Source organism: Cetorhinus maximus, chromosome 5, assembly GCF_964194155.1.
Source record: "Cetorhinus maximus chromosome 5, sCetMax3.hap1.1, whole genome shotgun sequence".
NCBI lineage: Eukaryota > Metazoa > Chordata > Chondrichthyes > Lamniformes > Cetorhinidae > Cetorhinus > Cetorhinus maximus.
In genome coordinates this window covers 84,438,426-84,460,953 of record NC_135883.1, presented here as the reverse complement: position 1 = coordinate 84,460,953, position 22,528 = coordinate 84,438,426, and the positions used below count along the sequence as shown (strand labels likewise).

The window sequence follows — 22,528 nt, the reverse complement described above, 5'->3', positions numbered from 1 at the left end:
TCATGTCTTTCTCAATCTATCTTCTGACAACTTTGAGGATGAATTTCTCTTGTTCATAGAACCAGAGAATCATTGAGTGTGTACAGCACAAGAGGAGGCCATTCAGCCTATAGTGTCTGTACCTGTTTTCTGCAAGAGCAACTCAACTAGTCCCACTCATCCACCATTTCCCGATAGGGCTGCAATTTTTTTCTTTTCAGGTCCTTATCCAATTTCTTTATGAAAACCATGATTAAAACTGCCTCCACCAAACTCTCAGGCAGTGCATTCCAATTCCTAACTAGTTGCTGCATAAAAACATTTGTCCCCATGTTGTCGTCGATTCTTTTGCCATTAACCTTGTATCAGTGCTCTCTGGTTCTGCACTGTTATGCCAATGGGAACAATTTCTCTCTATCTACTCTGTCTAGACCCCTCATCATTTTGTACACATCTATGAAATCTCCTCTCAACCTTCTCTTCTCTAAGAACAGTGTGACTGGACTACTAATCCAGAGGGCCAGGCTAATGCTCTGGGGAAACTAGTTCAAATTCTACCACGGTAGCTGAAGGAATTCAAGTTCCAAATGGATCAACTTTTAAAAAGCCTGCCCCACAGCAGTAACAGGCTGGGGGCAGGCTAAACAGGCTCAGGATCAGGCTTCTGCCCCCTCAGTGGACAGGAAGTCCCACCCCCAATCAAATTGGCTGGCAGTTCTAGCAGTCCCAGCAGTGTCAGAACTCAGTAATGGGCGCTCCTGAGGCTGCAAGGAGGCACAGGAAGAGCCACGGCCACCGGAGAAAGGTACGTCCTGGGATTTTAGGGCAGGGTGGGATTGCAGAGCCTAGGGAGGGGGGAGAAGGGGGTGCGGTGCTGGGTTTTGGAGGGCACGTGGGGAAGAATGAGGGGGGTGACATCTAAGAGGTGGTCCCCTGATGCATACAGGTCACCCTTCAATTGATGTGCCCCACTTTCCTTCCCACCTTTTCAAAGAAGCCCTCTCAGAAGTGACCTTTGCACTATGGCCCGCCTGTCACTACCCAGCATTTTATATGGAGGTGGATTGATGCCCTTAATTGCCGGTTAATTGGGCAGTTGAGGGCCTCAAGTAAGCCTAAGGGCAGGCAACCTAATGGGAAACAGGTAGGAGTGGGCGAGCAGGTGGTGGGCTGGGCATCCAATGTATTTAATATGCCCCTTTCTGAAAACACACCCGGTGGGAGGCCCTAAAATCCAGCCTAGAGTTAATGATGACTGTGAAACTATCATCAATTTTCGTAAAAGCCCAGTTCACTAATGTCGTTTAGGGACAGAAATCTGCCATCCTTACCTGATCTGGCCTACATGTGACTCCAGGCCCTCTGAAATAGCCTAGCAAGCCACTCAGTTTACCAAACCACTATAGAAAAGTTGAAAAGGAATAAAACAAACTAACTAACATCGACCTAAGCACTGGAAATGACAATGACACACCTAACCCTGTAGACCCTGCAAAGTTCTCCCTACTAACATCTAGGAGCTTGGGCCAAAATTGGGAGAGCTGTCCAACAGATTAATTAAGCATCAGCCGACATAGTTGTACCAATTGAATCATAACTTACTGCCAATGCCCCAGATATGACTGTCACCGTCCCTGGATACGTCCTGATCCACTGGCAGGCGAGGCCCACCAGCGATAGTAGCACAGTGGTACAAAAACAGAATGTACTTTGGGTGGGCACTTCAATGTCCAGCACCAAGAGTGGCTTGGTCTTACCACTACTGACCAAGCTGGCAAGGCAATGACCATCTCCAACAAGAGAGAATCTAACTATCTCCCTTTTACATTCAATGGCACTATCATCGCTAAATTCCCACTATAAACACCCTTGGGTTACTATTGACTAGATACTGAACTGGACTAGCCATATACATACTGTGGTTATAAGAGAAGGTCAGAAGCTGGGAATTCTGTGATGAGTAACTCAGTTCCTAACTCCCCAAAGCCTGTCCACCATCTACACGGCACAAGTCAGGAGTGATGGAATACTCTCCACTTGCCTGGATGAGTGCAGCTCACAACACTCAAGAAGCTTGACACCATCCAGGACAAAGCAGCCCATGTGAGCGGCACCCCAACCACCACTTTAAGCATTCAGTCCCTCCACCACCAATGCACAGTGGCAGCAGTATGTACCAACTACAAGATGCACTGCAGCAAATCACTAATTCTCCTTACCTTCCAAATGCACGACCACCTAGAAGGGCAACAGCAGCAGATTCATTGGAACACCACCGCCTGCAAGTTCCCCTCCAAGTCACACACCATTCTGACTTGGAGCTATATTGTCATCCCTTCAGTGTCGCTGGATAAAAATCCTGGAATTCCCTTCCTAATAGCACTGTGGGTATTCCTACCATAGTCTGCAGCAGTTCAAGAAGGCGGCTCACCACCACCTTCTCAAGGGCAATTAGGGATAGGCAATAAATGTTGGCCTAACCAACGATGCCCACATCCCATGAACAAATAAAGAAAAACATCCAGGATAAAGCAGCCCGCCTGATCGGCACCTCCTCCATGTCCTTAACCATTCACTCCTTCTACCACCAACGCACATTGGCAGCAGTGTGGACCATATATAAGATGCACTCCAGCAACTCACCAAGCCTCCTTCAATAGCACCTTCTATAACCTCTACCACTTAGAAGGACAAGAGCAGCAGACACATGGCAACACCACCACTTGAAAATTCTCCTCTAAGCTACACATTATCCTGACTTGGAACTATATTGCCTTTCCTTCACTCACTCCCACTGAGTAGGAGCACAGAGTGGAGACGACAAGGCCTGAGTGCAACGAGGAATGAGTGCTAACTTGGGAATTTGGTGCAGGTGGGATATCTCCAGTAAGTTTTTCTCAAGCTATGATTAGATTAACAGTCAGATTCTGACTTAGAATTTTAAAACTGCAAACTAATTATAAAGCCTAGTTTAACTGAAACATGTTTGGCAGTGGCAGTTACCTGTCCACTAATTGAAAGTGGTTGCCTGAATAGGTGTTAATTACTGTAGCAGAAAACTGACATAACAGCTGGGCCCTTGGGTGTGAGTCACCAGCCCTCTATAAAAGCAGACAGGGTTTTGCGGCCACACAGAGTGGGAGCACAGGGTGGAGATGATGAGGCCTGAGTGAGATGAGAAACGAGTGCTAACTTGGTAATTTGGTGCTGGTAGGAATTCGATGCAGAGGGCACAAGGCTACCTTCACTGGACAATATACACGTGGGATTCATTTTGCTCCATGCGCTATAAGATTGGCCTTATTAGCAATCTTGCAAATAGGGCCCTAGCCATTTGATCACTTTGTAAGCTTGACACAGACATGGTGCGCATAAAAGCTATCCTGTGGGATAATGGCTATCCTGATCAGATAATTTTTCACTGTATATCACATAAACTTGCAAATGGGCCAAAGGCCACCACTTTCAGATGCGAAAAGTACCCGGTCTACTTCAAATTACTCTGAAAAGACAAAGTATCTCAAATATTTGAACAATAGTAATGGAAACCATTTCATGCTATTACTATGCAGCAGACAGAGTGATATTTTCCACTAACAGGATGCTACCATCACCCCAAAAAATCTTTCTGCCTGCCAATTAAACAATGTTGTGTATGAATTTTGGTGCTGGTGTGATGCCAGGTACATAAGCCACACATCCCAGCAATGGGCTGATTGAATCAAACAGCATGTTCCAGCTCTGAAGAAGTCATACGGATTCTAAACATTAACTCAGTTCCTCTCTCCACAGATGCTGCCAGGCCTGCTGAGCTTTTCCAGCATTTTTTATATTTATTATTTTAGCATGTTCCGTCAGTTATTTGTAACAGGCAGAGTACAAACTGTATTCAACAGCTGTCACCTGCAAAACTGAAAACAATATGTCTACTGCTAGACGTGATTCTGTGATTGGGCAGCACTTGTTCAACAATCCTGAATGTGCTCATAGCTACATTAACAACCAATCTAAGATAATTGGTTGAGCTTCAAATGTGGTTCATTTATGCCTGCTAGAAATTACATATATTCATATGCAGGAACCCATTGTCTGCAAACAAAAGGAATATATTCAAGCCTTTCTTGAATTACCAGAGAGCTTGGGGAGCCAGAGTTCCCTGTTGCTTTCTTTGGCCAATCAGAGTCAACTTGCCAACAATTTAGTGCTCTTTTCTCCTGCAATATAAATTGTTGTGTTCATCTGAAATTTGTCATTCTTGCATTTGTCCTGATGAGTGCAAGATAAAAAGTTTCAGCAACATGTCTCTCTTTTCAGTAATATTTACGTTCTGGACTACCAAGTGACGGTTACTGCCAGCTTAGTTTGTTGGTAGCATGATGAGTTTTGGGTTAGAGGGTTCTGATTCCTGGGCTCAAGCCCCACTCCTAGACCTGAATGAATAGCCAAGGCTGATATGTCATTGCACTACTGATGGTGTGGTGCATTGGTGTAGGTGCTGTCTATTCTGCCAAGTGAAATGTTGAACTGAGGCTCTATCCATTTATTTCAGTTTATGTAAAATATGTCATGGCATTAATTGAAGTAGATCAGTGAGACTTTCCAGTGTTCATACCAACATTCATCTCTTGACTAAAATAATTTTTAGCTCATTTGTTTCATGTAGGTGCAAGCTGTCAAACTGGCTGTCACATTTAAGACCATAATACGCAAGAGCAGAAGTAGGCCATTTGGCCCATCAAGTCTGCTCTGCCATTCAATGAGATCATGGCTGATCTGATAATCCTCAACTCCACTTTCCTGCCATTTCCCCATAACCCTTGACTCCTTTACTGATTAAAAATCTGTTTATCTTAGCCTGGAATATATTTAATGACCCAGCCTCTACAGCCCTCTGCAATAAAGAATTCCACAGATTAACTACCCTCTGAGAGAAGTAATTCCTCCTCATCTCTGTCTTAAATGGGTGACCCCTTACTCTGAGATTATGCCCTCTGGTCCTAGACCCTCCCACTAGTGAAAACAACCTCTCAGCATCTACCCTGTCAAGCCCCCAAAGAATCTTACATATTTCAATAAGGTTGCCTCTCATTCCTCTAAACTCCATTGAGTACAGACCCAACCTACTCAACCTCTCCTCATAAGAAAATCCCTCCATACCTGGGATCAACCTAGTGAACCTTCTCTGGACTGCCTTCCATGCCAGTATATCTTTCCTTAGATAAGGGGACCAAAGCTGTTTACAGCATTCTAGGTGTGGTATAACCAATGCCTTGTACAGTTTTATCAAAACTTCCCTATTTTTATACTCCATTTCCCTTGAAATAAAGGCCAACATTCCATTTGCCCTGCCTATTACCTGCTGAATTTGTATGCTAGCTTTTTGTGATTCATGCATGAGGGCCTCTAAATCCCTCTGTGCTGCAGCTCTCTGCAGTCTTTCTCCATTTAAATAATAGTCAGCTCCTCTATTCTTCCTGCCAAAGTGCATAAGCTCACTTTTTCCCACATTATATTCCATCTGTCAAGTTTTTGCCACTCACTTAACCTGTCTATATCCCTCTGTAGACTCTTTGTGTCATCCTCACCACTTGTCTTCCCACCTACTTTTGTGTCATCTGCAAACTTGGCGATAGTATAACATTCAAGTTTTTAATATATATTGTAAATAATTGTGGCCCCAGCACTGATCCTTGTGGGACTCCACTAGTTACAGATGGCCATCCTGTAAATGCCCTCCTTATCTCAACTCTTTGTCTTCTATTAGTTAGCCAATCCTCTGTCCATGCTGTTGTACGACCCCCAACACCATGGGCTCTTATCTTATTAAGTAGTCTTTTGTGCGGTACCTTATCAAAAGCCTTTTGGAAATCCAAATATATTATATTTACTGGTTCCCTTTTATCTATCCTCTTGTTCCCTCCTCAAAGAATTCTAATAAGTTTGTCAGGCATGATTTCCCCTTCATGAAACCATGCTGACTCTGCTTGATTATATTACGTATTTCTAAAGGCTCTGCTATTACATCCATTATAATAGACTCTAACATTTTCCCATTGACAGATGTTAAACTAACTAGCCTATAGTTACCTGTTTTTTGCCTCCCTCCCTTTTTGAATGAGGGTGTCACATTGGCAATTTTCAAATCCTCTGGGACTGTTCCAGAATCTAAGGATTCTTGGATTCTTCACTTCCAAAGCAATTGAGTGACTTAAGTGTTTCAGATCTCCTGAGGATTTGAAAAGTACCATATAAATGCAAACTCTTTCTATTATATTTCTCCTAATCACTGTATATTTAGACATTCACCTGTTTTGTATTAGTCTCAACTTCCAACTTAGAAATCAAATGGTAAATTCTAAATTTAGGAATTGACCAGCAATTGACAAGAGGACTATTGCAAGAAATTGCAAAAGCAATTCTGTAGAGTGATATTTGCAATCGAAACATTTTGAGCCAAATGGGTCAAATGGTTACATTTGGCAGCAAGATTTGGAAAACCTGCCCACCCACTTACATCTTCCAACTATAGGTTACTATTTTCTCACAGATAGTATATGAGTCAGATTTGAAATATGAATTGGATTTGAGGCCAAAAATCATAACAGACAAGTATAATACCTGTGTTTTTATAAGCACATAGTAGTTGTCAACAGGCCTAACGAACCACACTTACTCCTCATGTTCCTTGTCGTAATTTGCAGTATTTTCAACTTGTACTTTTAATGAGATGAAATGCATCAGATTGGTGAAAATAAAATTTCATCAATTCAATGAGTGAACATTCATATCAAATCCAGATGAGCAACAGCTGAACATAATTAAGTTTAGGCCAGATCCCAGGCTGGTGCCTTAGCTCTCTCAATTTCCATCAAAGGTCTGTGTTCTCTTTCAAAGAAATGCTCTTGTTATATGTACCATGATATTGGGTTTAAGAATTGAATCTAACAGATTCTGTAGATATAATACAATTTTACACATATATGTTTCACATATAGTTGGATTTCATTCCTCTAATAGATTTACATTCTATTCCTTTTCTCATCAAAATATGTTTTGGATTTTTCAGATCCTTAATCCACATAGCAATGGTAAATGGATTTTAATGTGGAGAAATACAAAAGAATGTATAATGGAACAGGAAATATCAGTGCATGATACAAGAGTTGAATACGAAGAACATTTCGACATGATTCTTGGTCATTCATGAAAGTTATAAGGTCAGTGTTTAGAACAAAGCAATTAAGTATTTTACACAGCAGTATTTTTATAGGCTTATTTCATCAAAGTATTGTAAACTTTTACTTTGTTGCCAGTCTTTCTTTTCTTGATTGCATCATTTTACTCACCTTACCTGCCGTCCTTACACAGTTGGGCCTATATGTGACTCTCGTCCCATACCGATGCAGTTGACTCTTAACTGCCTTATCTTCACTATAGGCCCACTATGTATTTATCCTGTCTGCCTCTCTTTTCCAGCACCAGATTTCTCCCTCTTCTACTTCTGGTGCCTTATCTTCACTCGCTTTGAAAAGTTAACAGTTTAGTTGAGAAACAGCTAATTGTAGTATAATGTGTTATATAATAAGTTCAGTCTAGTGCTTTGAAATGATACTGCTGACTTTAAAGCACCAGAAGTAGAAGTGAAAGGTTCACTGATGGTGGCTAAACAGGAATTATATAGAGGAGATTGTTGTATAAGGGTCTGGCACATATAGGGTTAATGTGGGGACTGAGTACAGTATGGCCCACACAGTGATGTAGGAGAACACATGAGCCACACCTAGGAGTCAGTCTAATGTTGGACAGAGCCATGTGCAAGCACGGAGACAGCTCTTATCTTGAACCTTTTACTGTATAATATATATATAAACATAACTCTTGAGTTAACAAATACTTACAGTTAACCTAAGTCAGACTATGAAGGCTTCATTAAGACCTGCTGAACAATATCCAACACCCTATAACAGAGGTCCACTGTGAAAATGATGCACCAGAAGAAGAAGCAGTAATAAATCAGCAGCAGTATCTAAAAAAAAAATGAAAGTCACCAGAAGTTGAACCAGGTTCACACAAAATCTTGAAAGCTAACAATATTGGTTTGAACAAAAGACAAACATGGAAATAAAAGTATAAGGATTAAAAAGACCCATAAAGTTGGAAAAGGGACAAGAAGCAGGCTAAGGGCTCCTAGCGAGTCAGGTTAAAAAAAACAAGCAAGTGGGTGGACATAGACAACTCTTATCACAATATCACAGATAGCCAGGCTGCATAAGACTGAATAACTTTCACTGATATTTGTCTACACAAATGCATTTGGTGTTGGATAAAAAAAAAATTACCTTGGGTATATTTTTCCACAAAAGTCAAATGTAATAACCGTATTGAAAACAGCAGAAAACTGAGCAAAAAGTGGTAATCCTATTTTCACCTGTTCTAAATGCTATTAAGAGAAAATAAATATTTGTTTGTTAAGCCCTTGTCATATCTTGCTTTTGACTTAATATTAAAAATTTCCACCATTTCTCACCAGAGAAATGATAAATGGGCAGGGAGTTTTGTGCTCAATTGCAAAGCTGGAGAGCTGGAATTATTGTGAAGACAGGACAGACCTGGTTCATAATATCAGCTGAGTACAGGCATCAATCTCCTAGCTTCATAGAATCAGTGTTAGACTTTTGTCTCCTATCTTGTCAGCACTGGCAGACCACAAGTGTCAACTGCAAGATTGGCAAGGGAAAGGGAGAAGAAGAAATGGTTGGCTAAAGCTTGAGAGATCAAATCTGATAGTGCCGGTATAAAAACACATGTCATATAGATCTTAATCTAAATATTAGTACAGCAGTGAAAAATTCCCTTTCATGCCACAAAATAAAGCTGTTTTTAGTGTTTTGACATTGCCAATAGCCCACAGCCTCTCCAATAATAAATCCAGCTCTTGACAGCAGTTTTTAATTTTTGATTTTGTTTTTGCTTCAGCTTATCCATATGTGAGGCAAGCAAGTCCTTGCAATGGTTCTTGAGAAATGGATGACCAGGTGCTGGACAAGGTATTGCTCTTCTGGAACGTGTACCAGGAAACTATTTGTATGGTGTTCCATCTTCCTTATGCTCTTAATCTGTGAGATGCATTTATTCTTGATCCTGAATTTATTTTGCACTTGTCGCTATTACTATACAGATGTCTGTGTTGTCTTGCTGGCAGAGGCCCACAGAAACATTATTTACATTCCTCATTTATAACACGCCTTTTATTATTTAAGCATGGTGTAAACATGATGTACTGATAACTGAAATGTTCTTGATAGGTCTAATTAAATGATGTGAATTGTGCCTCTGCCCTGACTCTCTGGAACCCAACAAGATAATTTATCCCATCTCCATTGTGCATTGAACGAGCACAGGAGAAATAGTGCAGCTCTATGAGCATTCGAATCCTGAACAGTTCATGGAACCACCGTGAGCAGGAAAGCCAGCCACTGTAAGACTTTATTCTACATAGGGAAGTGAGGTCCGAAAGTGAACTGAATTGCTTAATTGCTTATTGTAATAAATAATAATTATGTGTTTCAATGAATAGTGCTAACAAGGAGACTTTAAACATAATAAGCATATATTTTTAAATAAAACAGACGGCAAATTGTCCTGGAGGCTCCGTGGTGATAATCTAAACTAGTAATTCTTTGCTGATTTTTACAATGTACATTTTTACAATGCCAGCACAGACTCAATGGACCAAAAAGGGCTCCTGTGCTGCACTATCTTTTAATTCTATATTCTGAGAACCCAGGGCAGAATTTCCACTTTAACACATCGGAGCAGCTTATGCCCCAATAGACAAATGCTTCTGACTCATCAAGCTCTTACTCAGGTGTTATATAGTTCTAATTCTTATGTGAGAGAGGGGGGCATAGTTTCAAAATTAGAAGCAGATCTATTAGGAGTGAAATTAAGCAACACTTCTACATGCAAAGGGTGGTGAAAGTTTGGAGCTCTCTTCCATAAATGGAAATTGATGCTAGGTCAATTATTAATATTAAATCTGAGATAGATAGATTTTTGTTGACTGAAGGTATTAAGGGATACGGGGCCTGGACAGGCATGTGGAGTTAGGTTACAGATCAGACAGGCTGTCATTGAATGGTAGGACAGGTTTAAGGGACTAAATGGTCCACTCCTGTTTTATTTCTGTGTTCTCTGGCCGAAGGCAGGTCCAACCCACAGCGCCACAACTTCCCACACAGGTAAGGCAAGGGGGCAGAGCTCATCCAGAATGAGGGATCAAACCCTGTGCTGTTGGCAACAATCTGATTCACACTGACCTTCTAGCTAACTGAGCCAACCAGTCCCTCAAAAGGGTCTGAGTAGCTATGGCAACATACATTTTTACCTGCAAGTTGTAGCCTGGAGCTACGGATAGTGATGGTACAGACTCCAATTTCTTTCCATCACATGGCTTACCAGGAATATCTTCTGCTCTTACCTTCTGCTATTAACATATGTTGAAAGGATTTACAAGTTGATACTTAACATGCTTGTGGGTGTATCTTCCTTAGCCATAAAATCCTGGAGTAGGACTTGAACCCAGAGCTTCAAGCTCAGAGGCAGGGGTGCTACCCACTGCACCACAAGACCTCCCTCCTACGTTCCTATGTTTTCCCTGTGCTCCAGTCCGTAACCCCACTTTCCAGTGGACACGCAGAGATGGGCTGTGCAAGTACAAACTGCTAATTCACTGCCTTCCAAATAAATTAGGGAAATATTTTCCTTCTTCTTTTTCATAGATTTTTACCCCCATCAAACAAATAAGCATTTGTAATTTGGAGCAGCCCCTTTCATGATTTGCAGCAACATTACCACAAAATAACAATACGGGAGAGATATGGAGATGAAGGAATGTCATAGCTTTATAGGTCTATGCAAAACTCGTATACTGAAACAAAGGGAGGTGTTGAGCATGTCTCAAAGGAAGGTTGCATAAGTAAAAGTAGCAGGCTATTGCAAATTATGTTACATAATATGATGGCAAAGAAAATGCATGTGTGCCTAATCATTCTTAGTCCACAGTGCTTTTATGTTAAAAGGTAAGGCCCCCCATAGTGGAAGTGTACCATTTTTGGAATTTTTTTCTCTTTATTACTCTAGATAATTTTTGTATTTCATGTTATGCTTGTAGGTGAATCCTTATGTCTTAATTTTCCCTAATACCTAAGAAAAATTCATAGCTTGTCCACCTAACAGGAAAGAACCCTCTTCAATTTATTTCAGTTACTGGTTTTACTATGCATCCCTACATGATCTTCCTTGACTTTGAAAGGCAACAGAATAACACTATACTAGATTTTGACTTTGGCATTCACTGCCAAAAAGTAATACACAGCAAGAGAACAAGTAAATAATATTAACTGTTAAAGTAGCAGAATGTCATAAAGGATAAACTTAGAGGACTCACAGATGCTCAGTTATAAGCTCGATAATCAGTGGGCATATCAATTAACCAGCTGTTGGCAATAATACATACAGGGCTACGGGTGCCTGTGATATTCCTTACAGCTGCCTGGAATGACTCTGTACCATAAAGGTTGAGAGGGCTGGCAATTTTCCTTGTCATTGATAATGCAAGGTGGACAATTGACTTCCTGCAGGTCTTTGTGAACCATGCCTCAGTTATTCCGTCCTTTCTGAGCCTGTTGCTCATCTTGCTCCTGCATCATGCTTAGATTGCTGTATTTTTGTGTTTTAGGCTCCTCCGATGTTCAGTTTTCCTGTTCCTGCTGCACAAACCAATACCTGCTGCTTACCCACTGTTTAGCGGAGAACTCCTGCCAGCTGACCTGCAGCTTGGTATTCACTTGTCCTCTCTTCCAAGCCCATGTAATGCAGTAAGCGTCTCTTATAATTAACCTTGAACAAGCTAAAAGCTCTTCTTTCTTTTGGGGTCACTACTCAAAATAGTGCTATAGAATAGAGAAAAAGGATTACCACTTTCTGCCCACATTGTACCCCTGTTTATGCATGCATGTTTTTTTCCACAAAAATAATGCGGAGGAAAATATTTTCAACATTGCTATCTATTTTTCTTAAAATGTATAACATCCTATGACAAACACCTGGCACTTTTCAGAAAGTGGCAATTTCAGATTTAGAATGCAATTCAGCAATCAACTGGGAAAATAAGTTAATAGCTTGTCCTTTTATTTAAAATGAAAATAAATTACATTAATGATAAAGTATCAAGCACCAGATCTTCAAAAACATTCCTACTAGTAATTTCTAAATAAAGGTTCTGGCATATATTTCATTTTTATACATCTGTGTTTGTTCAGAATGGGGATAGCAATAAAGTGAAGTTCATTGAACGGCTGTTAGTGGGACCTGCTAGAGTAAAAATAAAAATGCACTTAGACCTACTTAAACTGCCCATAAAATCCACATCCTTATCAAGCCACATAAACCCATCTCCTGACAAAAAAAGTTTGTAGAAAAACATTTTTTTTATCTTCAGGCTTTCTGGCATCTTAAAATGATCAATCCTTGGGTTTTTTGATGTATCTGTTTGAAAGATTACTTAATTCACACTGAAGCATCATTCACCAGTAATACTGGGTGTGAATAATCAGCTTTGTCCAAACTAGCACAAACCCTTTTAACTCACAGAGAAACAAAAATGTTGTTTCCTTAACAAAAATCAATGGGTTAAGAAGTAATGTGTTGCTATCACAGTTATAGTGAAGTCAAACAGTTAAAAATAAGGTAGTTATAACCTGCCTCACTGTAATAATGACAATTGTTTGCTGCCTTTGTTGCAATCTTTTCTTTCTTACAATGAATGCCTGATGCTCTGTGCAGCTTGCAGTGCCTCACATACAACCCGTGCAAATTGGAACATTGTGATAAGCTGCCCCTGGTTTCCAGTCCATTGAAGTGAATGGGCAGGAGGTCAGGTGAGGTGCACCCCTTTGATTTTCCAATCCACGCTGCCTATGTGCCTGGCTCCACATGACGTCACAGGGTCTTGCAAAATTTGTCCATTTTTCTACTCCGGCTACTCTGCCTGAATTCCGAATCTATAAACATTGACTACTTCTCCTAACAAGTGTGACATATGGGCCTGAATTCAGTGATGATTATATCTTTAAATCATTTTGGGGTTCATTTGTCCAAGTCTACATTGGCAGTTAAGTGCCTTGCAAGGACAATAAATTGTTTTTTTCTATTGATCATTCATGGGATGTGGGCTTCGCTGGCTGGGTCAGCATTTATTGCCCACCCCTAGTTGCTTTTGAGAAGGTGGTGGTGAGCTGCCTTCTTAAACCACTGCAGTCCATGTGGCGCAGGTACACCCACAGTACTGTTAGGAAGTTCCAGGATTTTGACCCAGCGACAATGAAGGAACTGCGATATACATCCAAGTCAGGATGGTGAGTGACTTGGAGGGGAACTTCCAGGTGTTCCCATCTATCTGCTGCCCTTGTCCTTCTAGATGGTAGTGGTCGTGGGTTTTGAAGGTGCTGTCTGAGGAGCCTTGGTGAATTTCTGCAGTGCATCTTGTAGATGGGACACACTGCTGCTACTGTGCGTCGGTGGTAGAGGGAATGAATGTTTGTGGATGTGGTGCCAATCAAGCAGGCTGCTTTGTCCTGGATGGTGTCCAACTTCTTCAGTATTGTAGGAGCTGCACTCATCCAGGCAAGTGGAGAGTATTCCATCACACTCCTGACTTGTGCCTTGTAGATGGTGGACAGAGTTTGGAGAGTCAGGAGGTGAGTTACTTGTCACACGATTCCTGACCTCTGACCTGCTTTTGTAGCCACAGTGTTAATATGGCTAGTCTAGTTTAGTTTCTGGTCAATGGTAACCCCCAGGATATTGAAAGTGGGCGATTCAGTGATGGTAATGCCATTGAACATCAAGGGGCGTTTGCAACATGCCCACCATTTGTCCACATGCTGAGGAACCAGGTAATAGTTAAGAGGCTGGAATAAAGGGGCACTTTTAGCAAACGTTGTACATGTTAGTCTAAGCCATAGATTCTCAAAGCGGTTCCTGAATCAGGTAGAATTTATAGTTAAGTGTTTTCTTTAAAAAGGAGGCTGGATTTTAAATTCCTGATGCACTGGAAATGAGGTACAGAGGATGGGGTGATCCAGTAGAGGGTGAAAAACCTGGAACTAAGTAAAACACATCAGTCCAACAACCATTGCATTACCATGTCATTTATAGTTTCCAGATCAATTAGCTTGAGCAGGTGTGATGGAAACTTAGATGAGTGGATTTCAATTCGGTGTTTAAAGGGACACTCAAATATAGAGGATTTTGAAAGGGCTTTGGAAGCACAAGAGAAGGAATTGACAAAATGGATTCCTGATGTTCGAAGGCTGCACCTTGTTTTAGTCACACCTACCTGGATGTGATGCTGGAAGCTGTGAAGGCTCTGCAAGGTGATACTCTTTCTTAAGGATTGGAAGAAAAGCTTGTTGGTGAGAAAAGGTGTAGCTTGAGTTTGCCATGAGGCCAGCAACAGCAGCATAGCGCTACGCTCATGGATTCAATGCCAATGGTTTAATGACCTAAGCAATGCAGGAAAGATGCATAATGGCACATTCACCTCCATTCTGTCTGTATCTCAACCCAAATCCTCACTCTGCCTTCTCAAGCCTGCTCCAGCACATCATTCTTCACACTAATTTACCTTGCAGGTAAACATATCCTTCTGCTATGCACTTCCTCACAACTCCATCAGTCCAACCAGCACTGATACTCATTCTCATCTATATGCAATGAAATTCCTCTCCCTCAGTCACCCTCAACAAATGCTCTCCATCCATCCATTCAGCGTGACCTTATTCTCAATCATGGATACCTTCTTTCCTTCTAGACGGAGAAGACAGCACAGAACATCAGGGAAAGACAGAGGTGGTCCTCGAGCCATCTCTCAACTGACAGCTGTAGAGGAGGAGACAGTTCTGGACATCATTGAAATCTTGGCATGTTTGAAACGTGCATGGGATAACACCAAGCTGACCCTTAGGACTGAGCTGATGGTTTATAAGGCTTGTGTCCTCAGCACCTTAACTGTACTGGTTCAGAAGGAGGGACAGTTTGGGTCAGATGGATGGATGAAGGTTAGTTGAGAGATGTAGGAAGGATAAATGCTGAACTGAGAGGAGGAATTCAGGACAAACAAAGAGCCACCAGTGATGGAGCTGAAAATGGCCAAGGAAAGAGTTTGAAGTTGCTCTACTCCTGCATGTTTCTTTCTGTCCTTCCATCCCTAAGTGTGCTTGCAACCTTGAACATAATCCTGAATTTTAACTCATTTTATATTTATCATTATTGAGATTTTAGATATGATTTTTTTCCATTTGAATTTATATTTTCCATTAACGATGGCGTTTTTTCCCTTTAGCACCCCCCTCCTCCCCCCCACCACCCCTCAAATGTCCACGGCCAACATATGTAGTAACACAATTTGATGAAATGTAGCAGGGCTTTTCTCGCAGTATTATTGCCAAGTGGACAGTTAGAATGAAATAAAAACACCAATGCTGCCAGACTTGCTGAGTATTTCCAGCATTTTCTGTTTTTCATCTCAGATTTCCGGACAACATCCGCATTATTCTGCTTTTGGACATTTACACTGAACTGGCAGCTGGAAAGATGTTGGCGGGGTTGTCACAAGCACCTGGAGTTTTTTTTCCGGATGGTTCCCTCCAGAGAAGCCAGTGAGCCAGATGTCGATCAAAGTCCGGTGAGCGGACCGGGTACACGCGTGAAGTCAAACACAGATCTCAGCGAGTGTGGGGCGTTATACAGGCGGTTTCCTTGGAGACAGATTGTTACACCGTTTAACACCGAATCACTGATGTGCAGTGACCCTGCACTGGGATCATGTGCTCAAATTGGAGTTTTGTTGCTGTCTGGTTGTGTTATTATCAATAAACCTACAAATAATGATCCCAGCCTCTGAAACTCTTTTGAAGTTTAACAATCCACATCTCATTACTGCGCACACAGGACCATCGGCATCCAAGGCAAGTATTGAATCAGGCCTTTTAACAGGTTTCTGCCTCAGCATCGTCATTTTAGATTAGAACAGCGACTCTAATTGGCAAAGCTACATAGGTGAGCAGGTCTTCCTGTTCCGAAGCTGCATCGTTCTTAGGATTGCTAGTGCCAACAGTACCATGTCACAATCATTCTTTTTTGTCAATATAAGCATGCGTCTATATATATGCACTGTGATTGGCAAAGTTTGTTTGTCACTTTCACTGATTGGGATAGCGATCAGTGATCACATCTAGAAATACTGCATGTTTTATTTATTGGTAGAATTTCAATGAATATTCACCCATTTCTTATGAATTCTTCAACACTTGAAACAACCTCGCAACATAATATAATTTTATATTCTGTACATATAAAATTATGGAACAAGCATTTGATAGATTGACATCTGTTTTAGAAGTGGTGCAGTGAAATTCAAGAGCCAACTAAATCTAATGAAAGCACATTTTATGAAACAAAGTCAAATATTGCATTCCACTGGAACATTAGGTTAGGTTGGAGAAGCTGAGGTTGTTCTTGGAGCAAAGGAGATTGATAAAGGTTGTCATAGATTATGACAGCTTTGGGTAAGGTAGATAAGGAAAAGCTATTCCCATTAGCTGATGGTACAAGTACTAGGGGACACAGATTTAAGATTTTGGGCAAGAGATACAGGGGGAATGTGAGGAAGAACCTTTTTACACAGTGACTGATAATGACTAAAACTCATTGCCCAAGAAGGTGGTGGAAGCAGAGGTGATCGATAATTTCAAAAGAAAATAAACTACAAGGCTAAGGAGAATAGAGTGGAGCAATGGGACTGATTGGATTTCTCCACTGAGAACCAGTATAGACCCAATGGGCTGAATAGCCTTCTTTGCTGTAAATGGCTATTATGGACTGGATTTTATGTTCCTCGGCAGGATAAGGGAGGTGGAATGGACAATGAGTGATCTGCTAGCTCCTGTTACTCAGCTCAGCAACAAGCGTCAGACGGCCGCTCAGCAGGAAGGAGGCCAATTAGCTGTGTGAAGGGGGGCTCCATGACCAATCGGGAGTCTAGACCGGGATATCATGCGGCAGAGGGGTTAGGCTGTGAACAGGTCACGGCTACAAATTTAAAGATCCCTTACTCTCTCAATTTCTCTTTATTTCTTATGGCTCAGAAAAGTTCACAAATGGAATTAAAATTTCTACAGGTGCTGCCGCCTTCACCAGCAGAATCTGCTGCTACATGCAGCCATGGTTCAGGTGGCAGGCCTTTTCTTCCACCCTTGTGCTGCCTTGTCATACCTGCTGTAAAGCATTCCCAATTGTTTTCCATCTGATGCAGCGGGCAACAAAAAGTTGAATAAAATTGGCTCTTTAACAAGCTCAATAGCTCATTAATTGGTTCTTTAAAAATGGCAGGTGGGCTTCTGATTTACACGGTCACTCGTCCAGTTTTTAAAATTTTAGAAATAGCCATGAGGATATTGGAGGTCTTAGTACCCTCACACTCTCTTGCCAGAGACAAGCAAACATCCGGCTACTTGAAGATTATGGGCTTCCCCATGGTATAGAGTACCATTGACTGGAACATAGGACATAGGACATAAGAGCATAGGACTTAGGAGCAGGATTAGGCCATTTGGCCCTTTGAGCCTGCTCTGCCATTCGATAAGATCATGATGATCTGGTTGTGGTTTCAATTCCACTTCCTTGTCTGCCCCCATAACCCTTGTTTCCCTTGTTTATCAACACTCCCTTGACTGCACACACATCGCTTTGCAGGCGCCACATGCCAACTCTACCCTATGCCAGAAATGAAAGGGAATCCACTCCTTTAACATCCTGCTGGTTTGTGATCATAGGCAATGAATCATTCAGATCAATGCTCAGTATCCTGGGAGCAGTCACGATGACTTCATTCTACAGCAGTCTACTGTGCCAGCTACATTTGAGCCACAGTGGCAAACCAAAGGGTGGATACTGGAAGTCAAGGGCTCTCTGCTGACAACATGGCTAATGACTCCCATGCACAATCCATACACATCCAGACAACGTGCACACAAGGGAAGTCAGGCTGCTGCACAAAATGTGATTGAGCAGACCACTGGGGCACTTAAACAACACTTGCACTGCTTAGATCTCTCTGGGCAGCCATGTAGTACTTGACAGAGTAAGTGTCAAGGTTTTTTGTGGTCTGCTGCATACTGCACAAACTCAACTTCATGAGGGGTCAGTCCTTCCATCAACTGTATATTGAACAGCTGAGGAACAGGAGGAGGAGGAAGAGGAAGGGAGGAGGCATCCAAGACAGCCCCTTTCATGCAAGGGGAACGGATTATAAAAGTAGGGAAGTCTTGCTTCAACTGTACAGGACATTAGTGAGACTGCACCTGATTTGGTCTCCTTACTTAAGGAGAGATATACTTGCATTGGAGGCAGGTCAGAGAAGGTTCACTAGGCTGATTCCTGGGATAAAGGGGTTGTCTTATGAGGAAAAGTTGAGCAGATAGGGCCTATACTCATTGGAGTTTAGAAGAATGAGGGGTAATCTTATTGAAACATAAGATTCTGAGGAGTCTTGACAGGTTAGATGCTGAGAGGATATTTCCCCTCATGGGAGAATCTAGAATTAGGGGGCTCAGTTTCAAAATGAGGGACCTCCCAATTAAGATGAAGATGAGGAGGAATTTCTTCTCTCAGAGGTTTGTTAATTTTTGGAATTCACCATCTCAGAGAGCAGTGGAGGCTTGTTATTGAATATTTTTAAGATTGAGTTAGACAGAGTTTTGGTCTACAAGGAAGGCATGGGTTTTGGAGGGGTCAGGCAGGAAGGCGGAGTTAAAGCCACAATCAGAGCAGCCATGATCTTATTGAATGGCGGAGCAGGCTTGAGGGAACCACATTTTCTACTCCTGTTCCTATTTCTTATGTTTTTATGTTCTGGCTGGGTTATTCATGACCTCATCTGACAGTGTTGCCAGTAGCCATAACCCCAATTCCTCACACATTAGCTTCCCTCTGTCACTAACCATAACAGTGTCTGCTTGGACACGATGCAAGAGTAAAGGCTACCACCCAATAAACATTCCAAATTAAAGTTATAAATGAAATGATGCCATTTTCTGTACAAAATTCAACTATCCAGCCTTGTGAAGTTCTTTGGAGACAGTCCTCTGTGTGTCTTTGCCTGTTCTCTTGCTTCTAATGCTACCCCATTGGCTGCTACATGACTGGTGGAAGGCTGCTGATTCTCAGTGGGGCAACTTGCAGAGGATCACTGTGAGCAGCTCTAGAGCTAGAAGATTCAGCTGCGGACTGTATCAACTTGGCCTGGGTCATAGCAGTCTGGGCTGGCTGGCAGACAGGGAACAGCAAGGGCACTGGTGGAGTATCAGTGGTGGAAGGATGAATGCTGCAATCCTGAGAGAGGGCAGTAGATTCATGCTCCACAGAACCACTGCCATCCCTAAGGTGGTGCCTCAGCAATCCAAATCATCTGCTGGAGCACAGATTGCTGGACTGTTCTGAGATTGCAAATCCCTATGCACACTATAATCTACAAGCATTATGGCAGCAGTTTGAGGTTGCATGACAGTTAATGTGAGCTTCCACTGCAGCACTCAAGCATTTGGTGGCTGCTGCTTGTGGTTGTAAATGGAAGTTGCAACGTCAGCCACCAGATGCTGCATCATGGTTGGGTCCACAAGTGTGTGGCCACCAACACCAGGCTGGAAAAAACGGGCTCCAAGATCTACACAACACCCTGTGCCAAGTTGCTTCTAGACTGCTCCATGCTTCTTGACTTTCTGGCAGGCTTCCCAATTTACCAAGCATTTTGCTGTATATACTCATCCGTGTTTTTCTATAGGCTGCTCCACTGAAGTCCTCATCTGAGTCTCCTACAACAGAACTTGAATGTGACCTTGTCCTCTGGCAAACTGGTGCCTATGCCCTGGCTGCAGCCCATTCATTGCTGGTGTCTCATCGTGTGCATATCCTGTCTCTAACCTAGCCTATAGGATACACGTGGGCCAGGATATTGAGGTCGGCGAGCGGGGGCCGGGGCCCGCTCACCGACATGTAAAAAGATGCAGGATGACGTTGGGCGGAACTCCCGATGTCACCCCGCGTCATTTCAATTTTCAGGTCGGCAGGAGCGCAGCCGAATCAGCCGTGCGCCCGCCGACCTGTCAACGGCCAATTGAGGCCATTTAAAAACTAATTCAACTAGTTAATGGACCTGCCCGTCCAACGTTAAGGTTGGCGGGCAGGCCAGGAGCCCTGGTGGGCATTAGAAAAAGCATGAAATCTCATCCACGGGCAGGATGAGGTTTCATGTAGGTTTTTAAAAATTTAATAAAAGTTTGAATAAAAGTGATGGACATGTCCCAACTCATGTGACAGTGTCACGTGAGGGGACATGTCAGGGAAATTTTATTTTTGTGCATTGGCCATTTTTGAATTTGGCGCTGATCTTCCTGAGGCAGCACTTAGCCTCAGGGAGACGAGTGCACTCTTTCACGCGCATGCACGAAAGAGTGCACGCCCGGCCTAGAGATCCGCCCCCCCCCCCCCCCACCCCGGCCAGCACAGGGAGTGCAAAGCGCTTCTTGGCGGACGTCATACCGGATGGGCCTTAATTGGCCTGCCCATGTAAAATGGTGGCGCCCCCCCGGTAGGCGGTGCCAATCGGAGGCGCGTCCGCACGTGCCTGCTCCTGAACTTCCCCCCCAGTGGGGGGAAAATTCTTCCCATGGTGTCAGTGTCAGAGCTGATGGCTGGGAGTGTGAAATCAAGTGACAGTGCTGTATCTTCATCATCACTCTTTTCTTGGTGTTCCTCCGCTGCTTGGTCACATTGTATCTTTTGGGTCTCTGAAACAAAAAAGGCGTAAGCATAAGGTTGTAGAGCAGAGAAGGCGATGGAGTGAAAGTAAGAGGTTCAGGCTTGTAAACCAGAAAAAAGCATGGGATGATAAGAAAGTGGGATATCAAAAAGAGAATTAGATATGAGGATACTGCCACCTTTGATGTTTTCATAGCCTCAGAAATGGACATCCCAATAATAGTCTGCAGGGGTGGGGTGGTGGTGGGGGGTGCACTAGCTTTAAGCAGCGCAGACCAGCTTTAAGTGGTGTTGGCTCCCTCATGGTATTGGCCCCATGCTGAAGCATCCAGCCAATGAACAGCTTTGTTGCTGGACACAGAGATTTTAGTACAAAGGTGTTCAGCATAACAAGGGTTAACCTAGGATGGGAAAACAGTGCCGCCTACAGTATGATGTAAAGAGGAAACAGAGTTTTATGGAGAGACTCGAGTAGGAGACGACATGGAGTTAGCTGCTAATGTGGGCTATACTTGTACATATAGTTATGAGTTACCAATAAACACCACTGTTCAACCTTACAAGCCTCTGTACCTCTTTGTGAGACCTACTGGGCAAACCCTTACAACAAAGATCATTCAAATTGTAATCAAAAGACATGGGTTAATCAGGCATCGCAATTCCCCCACCCATTTTCAGGGGCCTTCTAGTTTAGTCTCCGGAGATTTATACTCTGGTAGTTCTTCTGACTTCCGAGTTCAGAATTAGGTATGTTTGTGAGCAGAGTAGAGCGAGGTTATCTGGGCCTGGGTATGCTATGCTTGACTTTAGTGCTAAAGGTGAGAAATGACACTGGCAGAATCACATAGATTAGATCAAATATTCATCAAAATATAAAAAATTAATTTTAAAATTGACTTTTCTACTTATTAATAACTTATTCACTGTTTTGTTTACACAGACCCACATAAAAATAAGCCCTACAAAATGTGCTCTTGCAGCAACTAAGGGATCAGATGAGCACAATAAGCAGTCAATAGATTGCATTTTAAATGCAATATTACCTCCAAGGTAAGAGTATTTGAGTTACTTCATTATTTTTCAATCTCATCTTCATTGTATTCTTGGGTACAGTCAAATTATAAAAAAAAAGATAAAGTTGTTCTCCCATCACATTGCAGATGGAAAATATAAAAATGAAAAGATAGCCCTACAAATACACAGTGGTTGCTTGATTGGTACTGGCTAAGGCAAGATTTTGTATGAATCATTCATTATTTCATACAAATTATTTCACAAGCAGGTAAATGTACAGGGCAAGTTATATCAGAATGGTAAAACTTATCTCTGTATAATAATTTTAAAATAATGAATATGCTATACTTTTTGCTTGTTTGTCTTAACACAAACAGAATAACTCTTAGGTATTTTGCCCTACAGCCCAAGTGTGCATTCCTTCTCCCTACAGTTTCCTGTCTGTTACTAAACCTACCTACTGCCGTCCAATTGCCTGCCCAGAATCCTTTTTTAAAAAAACAGACTCCAGTTTCAGCTTTAGTCAAAATAATTCTCATCCTTGTTGACTTGACAATTAATTTTTAAAAAATTCATTCACAGGACCTGGGCTTCACTGGCTGGGCCAGCATTTATTGCCAGCTCTAGTTGCCCTTGAGAAGGTGGTGGTGAGCTG

General features: G+C 42.2%; 1 pseudogene; it reads left to right on the top strand.

Moving 5' to 3' along the window:
- Window positions 1–727: 727 nt before the first annotated feature.
- LOC144681120 (axonemal dynein light intermediate polypeptide 1-like) overlaps window positions 728–22,528 on the top strand; it is a 49,040-nt pseudogene continuing 27,239 nt past the window's right edge.